Below are 6936 nucleotides of genomic sequence, written 5' to 3'. Positions count from 1 at the left end.
TTAATGAAGTACAAGTCAAGGCCTTTGAGAAATTCAGAGAGTATAAGAATGAGGTGGAGAACCAGACTGGAAAGAGTATCAAAACTCTTCGATCAGATCGAGGAGGTGAATACTTAAGTACCGAGTTTACTCAGTTCCTCAAGGACCATGGGATATTATCCTAATGGACACCTCCTTATACACCTCAGCTCAATGGTGTCTCTGAAAGGAGAAATCGTACATTATTAGATATGGTATGGTCCATGATGAGTTTCGCTGACCTACCTATCTCATTCTGGGGATATGCCCTAGAAACTGCAGCTTACCTTCTGAACAGAGTTCCAACTAAGTCGGTAGTGTCTACACCATATGAGATATGGAAAGGGAAGAAGCCGGATCTTAAGGTTGTTAAGATTTGGGGCTACCCTGCCCACATTAAAAGACACAACCCCGATAAGTTAGAATCAAGGACAGAGCGATGCAAATTTGTGGGACACCCCAAGGAAACTTGTGGGTATTATTTCTATCATCTCGAGGACCAAAAGGTCTTTGTAGCTTATAGAGTAGTGTTCCTTGAGAAGGAACACATTCTTGTCGGAGATAGTGGGAGAATGATAGAGTTGAGCAAGGTTGGAGAACCAAGCTCAAGCACCACTCTACAGTCCGAGTTTGTTCAGGTACCTAATACACAAGTTTCAACTTTACGCAGGTCTGATAGAGTATCCCATCCTCCTGAGAGATATGTGGGACATATTAGAGGAGATGATGTAGAGGATATTGATCCTCAGACCTACGAGGAGGCTATTATGAGTATAGACTCCGGGAAATGGCAAGAAGCCATGAATTCTGAGTTGGATTCTATGTACTCCAATAAGGTTTGGAACCTAGTTGATGCGCCCAAAGGTATTGTACCCATCGGTTGCAAGTGGATCTTTAAGAAAAAGATCGGAGTAGATGGAAAGGTAGAGACCTATAATGTAAGGCTAGTGGCTAAGGGGTATCGTCAAAGGCAAGGTGTTGACTATGACGAAACCTTCTCACCTGTAGCAATGCTAAAATCCATCAGAATTCTATTGGCTATTGTAGCACACTATGATTATGAGATCTGGCAAATGGATGTGAAAACTGCATTCCTCAATGGGAACCTCGAGGAGGAGGTGTATATGATGCAACCTGAGGGATACGTGTCCAAGAACTGCCCAGATAAGGTGTGTAGGTTGCTTAGATCCATTTATGGACTAAAGCAAACTTCCCGAAGTTAGAACATAAGATTTGATGAGGCAATCAGATCTTATGACTTCGTTAAGAACGAAAATGAGCCTTGTGTGTACAGAAAGATAAGTGGGAGCGCTATCACCTTTTTGGTGTTATATGTGGATGACATCCTCATCATTGGGAATGACGTAGGAATGCTATCCATAATAAAGACTTGGTTATCTAGACACTTCTCCATAAAGGACTTAGGGGAAGCATCCTATATCTTGGGGATTAGAATCTATAGAGATAGATCCAAGAGGATGCTTGGCTTGTCCCAGTCCAAGTACATAGAAACCATTGTCAAAAGGTTTGGCATTGAAAATTCTAAGAAAGGGCGAACATGGATATGATACCTTATGCCTCAGCAATATGGTATATCATGTATGCCATGCTATGTACTAGGCCTGATATAGCGCATGCTCTGTGTCACAAGCAGGTATCAGGCGGATCCAGGCTTGGAGCACTGGAAAGCAGTAAAGTGTATCCTTAAGTACTTGAGAAGGACTAAGGATCTTTTACTAGTATATGGAGGTAATAGCCTTAAGGTTGAAGGCTTCACTGACTCAAGTTTTCAGTCTGATGTCGATGATAGCAAGTCGAATTCAGGGTATGTGTACACCTTGAATGGAGGAGCTGTGTGCTGGAAGAGTTCCAAGCAAGATACCACTGCTGACTTGACCACAGAGGCGGAGTACATCGCTGCATCAGATGCAGCAAAGGAGGGAGTCTGGGTGAAGATGTTCATCACAGATTTGGGAGTCGTTCCGAATAGCGAGAAGTCGACTTCCTTATATTGCGACAACTATGGGGTGATTACTCAAATAAGGGAACCCGGGTCTCATCAGAAGTGTTCTGAGGAGGTTCCAGCTTATAAGAGAGATCGTAACCCGAGGAGATGTAGTAGTGGAAAGAGTTCCATCCGAAGATTACATTGCAGATCCATTGACAAAGTCGTTGTCTCAGATTGTCTTTGACCATCACAGGAGTCTGATGGGGATCAGACACATAGGTGATTGGCTTTAGGTCAAGTGGGAGATTGCTAGTCATAGGTGCCCAGCAAGCCAATCACGTGAGTGATGGCACGTGTGACTTGATACAGAATCTTTTTGCTTATTATATTTTGGCATATATCACTTTATAACTATTGCATAAATCCATATATATATTGTGATGTCCTTGGATTTGTGCAATGGGAATCGGATCGTGATGAGATCACGATAATGAGATCGATTCACCTTTAAACACATATCCTAAATAATCCCGGTCATAGGTTATTCGAGAGGGACATCGTGATAACCAGATAGATTGGTGTGCTGTATACCCGTCCATATGATGGATGCAGCTGGTCTCATAGTTGCTCGTGTAGGGACACTAGGGATATAGTACAGGTGCTCATTGGAGAATGAGTTCACTGATTGATCCGCTTACGAAATGCTGGATGGTTGATGATGCCTTATTGTCAGACAGCGATTCCGTAGTCCTAGTGGTGTATCTGGTCCTTTGACTTGAGACACCAAGGATGTCCTATATGAGTGCTCCACTCTTTGATACCAGACTTATAGGTTTGGCTGTCCCAGATCTAGTACAGCTGGTCATTGGGAGTGGTAGTCGACCTTACGAGGGCTATTGAGTGTCGACAGAGGATCATCCACTCTCGGCGTCATAAGAGGAATATCCCATGTGTTCTTGCTCAAACAAATCCCTGGCCAGGGTCATTCGGGTTGAGAGAGAAAGAGTTCTCCGGGAGAATCTGATTAGAGCGAGACTTGAGTAGAAACCATATGGGTCTGACAGCACCATGCTCGATATACGGTCTCTAGGATATTAGATGGATGAGGGACTATAGGTACATGGTAACTAAGGACAAACAGGTCCAATGGATTGGATTCCCCTGTATCGTCTGGGGACTACGGCGTAGTGGCCTAGTACGTCCGTAGTTAATGAGTCGAGTGAATTATTACAGAGATAATAATTCACTGAGTTAGAAGGAGTTCTGACAGGTATGACTCACGGCCAGCTCGATATTGGGCCTAGAGGGTCACACACATATGGTAGGCATTGCGATGAGTAGAGGTTCGGATATGAGATATCCGACGGAGCCCTTGTCTTATTGGATGCAGATCCAATACCCACTAGGGAAGGACCCATTCGGGTTTGACACGGGATCTCTATAAATAGGAGGGATTCATAGCCTCATAGGCTAGAGTCTTTGCTTGCCCTTCCTATTCTCCTCTCCCTCTCCACCTTAGAGTAGGCCTGGAGTTTTGAGGAGCGTCGTCGCAACCCTGCTGTGTGGATCACCGCTAGAGAGGAGGACGCTTGACCTCCTTCACCCTCTCTTAAGGATCTGCAAGGAAACAGGGATATACGATCTACCTAGGTAACACAATCTCTATACGTAGTTTTGTGTTTCACGGATTTTGCGCACTAATCTTTGCACGACGACAAACATCTTTTTGGGAATCGGGGATTTTTGTTTTCTTGTTCTTCCGCTGCGCATATGATGTCGCCCCCCATGATTTCCCAACAGTACACACATCACACAGTCCATGATCATCCGTCCACACATCATACATCACATGTATAAATAATTATTATCATGTAGGACTACTAGATAATGATAAAAATAATAATCAACTAAACCTTTTAACTAATTAGTATTTTATGAAATCAAGGACATATAGTGAATTTCTGAATTCATAGGGGTATTTTTATAATTTAGATAAAAGGACAGAATTTGAATTTCTAAAATTCACAGGGGTAAAACTATCTTTTTGCCCAAGAATGCCCTACTCCCCTGCTGTCGCTGTAGCCACCCTGTTGGTGGCGGCCTGTGCGGCGGGGCACGGGAGCGCCGCCCTTGTAGGTGGGTGCCACCATGGGTTGGCGCCCTTGCAGTTGGCGCAGCCCTCGCGAGCGCTGCGCCCGCGAGTGCAGTGCACCGCCGAGCAACCACCCCTGCGGGGGGGTTTGCCTGCAGGAGCAGTAGTCGCAAGCGCCGTTGCCCTGTGGCGCCTTAGGCCATGGGCATTACGGCCGCAGGCGCCTCGCCCCGCGGTGCCTTTGCCCGCTGTTGAATCTTAGATTTTGATGATGAAGTCAATTGTCATTTGTTATCTAATCTATATGTTGAGATAAGTGTGTAGTATTAACTACGATGAAAGTAAGACATGCAGTAGGAGTTGCGCCGGAGTCAAGACAATGATCACGTTGGGAGTTCGAGAGTTCGAAGGAAGTTCGGACATTCGTCGGAGGTTCTGCGGGAACAAATCCGAGAAGTCCATAAGCTTGCCAAAAGAAGCTCGTCGGAACTCGCCAATTGAATCATCACAAGTCCAGGAGTTTGCCGGAAGTCCGCAGGAGCATCACCGAGGGTTCATCGGATGATCGACGGAAGTTCGCTGGAAGAAGCGATTGACGCACCGGAGCAACTTGCAGTAAATGTCTTAGGAAAAATTGTAGTTAGCACGTTGATTAAGTTGGAAATGGGAGGTGATCCCATTAACTTAATCTTGGGGCAATTGGGCCCCTGAAAAACCCAAATTGGACCGAATGGATCAACCTATTCGGACCCTGATTTCTGCCAAGCAGTTGAACCGCCCAAGGCAGGAGGTTGTACTACCTGGGCTCAGTCTCCGAACGAGACTGGGAGGTGCAATCGCTCCAGCCAGGCAGTGGCACCGCTTGGGGCTCAGTCTCCGAGCGAGACTGAGCGGTGCAACCTCCCCTGACAAGAGGTGGCACAGCCTTAGCTCGGTCTTCGAGCTCTGCTAGGCGGTGCAACCGCCCTAGTCAGGAGGTGCAACCGCTTAAGCTCGGTCTTCGAGCTCTGTCAAGAGGTGCAACCGCCCCTGACAGGAGGTAGCACCGCCTAGAGGCTCAATCTTCGAGCTCTACCAAGCGGTGCAACCGCTCTAGTTAGGAGGTGCAACCGCCTAATCCCGGAATTTCGGGAATTGACAATTTTGAAGGAATTGACAAAAGGGTGGTTGGCCTTCGCCTATTGAAGGAAGGCCTCTAGTTGACGTCGGTGACCTCGTCGGTGGAGGAAGCCAAAAGTGGAGTAGGTCAAGATTGACCGAACCACTCTAAATCTCGGTTTGCATTTACTTTGAGCATCTTATCTTTACTGCAAACCTCCTCAATAGCTCATTGCCTTCTGTGTTTTTACGAATGTGTTTCAAAGTTCAGTGCTTTCCGAATCGGGGTTTAAGACGCAAATCAGTTTTATCGTACGAACGTCGTATTTCAGTTTGCGCTTACATTCTGATTTTCATTATAACTGCAAACTGCCTTCATATCTTTGCTGCATCTCTCCTAGTCAAAAGTTGAAGTGATTTACGAATCGGCTTTCTTACTAAAATCACTTCTATCGAACGAGCGTAGTTTTCGATTTTAATCGCAGAAGGTTTTCCGCTGCACTAATTCACCCCCCCCCCCCTCTTAGTGCTCTTGATCCTAACAATTGGTATCAGAGCGGGATTAACTCTCTAATGGATTAAAACCCAAGAGAGATGGCATACGCCGGAAACCAAGAGAGCCATTCTATTACACGTCCACCCATGTTCAATGGGACAGACTACACCTATTGGAAGACCCGAATGAGGATCTTTTTTATTTCTATGGATTTTGAACTTTGGAATCTTGTCGAAAACAGATTTTCGAAGCCTTCTCTTCCAATGATCGATTGGAATGAACTGGAGAAGAAGGCTTTCGCTCTTAATGCAAAGGCTATGAATGTCTTATTTTATGCACTTGATAAAAACGAGTTTAACCGTGTTTCGACTTGTGAAACCGCATTTGATATTTGGCACACACTCGAAGTGACTCACGAAGGCACAAGTAGAGTGAAAGAGTCAAAAATTAATCTTCTGTTACATTCTTTTGAACTTTTCCGGATGAAACCGAGTGAAACCATTGGCGACATGTTTACCCGTTTCACGGATGTCGTCAATAGTCTAAAAGGACTCCGAAAAAGTTTTTCGGATTTTGAGCTCGTAAATAAGATTCTAAGATCCCTTCCTAAGAGTTGGGATCCTAAAGTCACTGCTATTCAAGAGGCGAAAGATTTAAACAACTTCCCTCTTGAAGAACTAATCGGGTCATTAATGACCTACGAGATGACTTGCAAAGCTGAAGAGCAAGAAGACATCCTTCCAAAGAACAGGAAGGATATGACACTTAAAACTTCAGAAGACCACTTGAGAGAAAACTCAAGTGATGAGGACTGTGACGATGACTTGGCACTTCTAACAAGAAAATTTAAAAAATTCATTAAAAGAAACAAGTTTAAGAATGACGCAAAAAATAAACTTGAACCCAAGAAGGACCAAGTTATTTGCTATGAGTGCAAAAAGCCGGGACACTACAAGAGTGATTGCCCCTAAGCCAAAAAGAGAACATCAAAGAAGAAGGCACTCAAAGCAACGTGGGATGACTCGAGCGCGTCCGAAGAAGAGGAGTCCAACACCGAGCAAGTTGCTCATTACGCCTTGATGGCCATCGGAGAGGAGGTAACAAATTTAATAGATGCAGATTTATCATTTGATGAGAATTGATGATGAATTATAATATTATTGATTTTAGATAGGGTCACACTTCCTGAAAATGAGAATTAAATTCGGGGGGGGTGACAATTATGACATACATTCACTTCTGATTCCTCCTCCGTTGAGGTCACCGGTGTCCACTAATGGTCTT

Source organism: Musa acuminata, chromosome BXJ2-8 (genome assembly GCF_036884655.1).
Source record: "Musa acuminata AAA Group cultivar baxijiao chromosome BXJ2-8, Cavendish_Baxijiao_AAA, whole genome shotgun sequence".
NCBI classification, from domain to species: Eukaryota; Viridiplantae; Streptophyta; class Magnoliopsida; order Zingiberales; family Musaceae; genus Musa; species Musa acuminata.
This window is presented reverse-complemented; position numbering follows the sequence as displayed.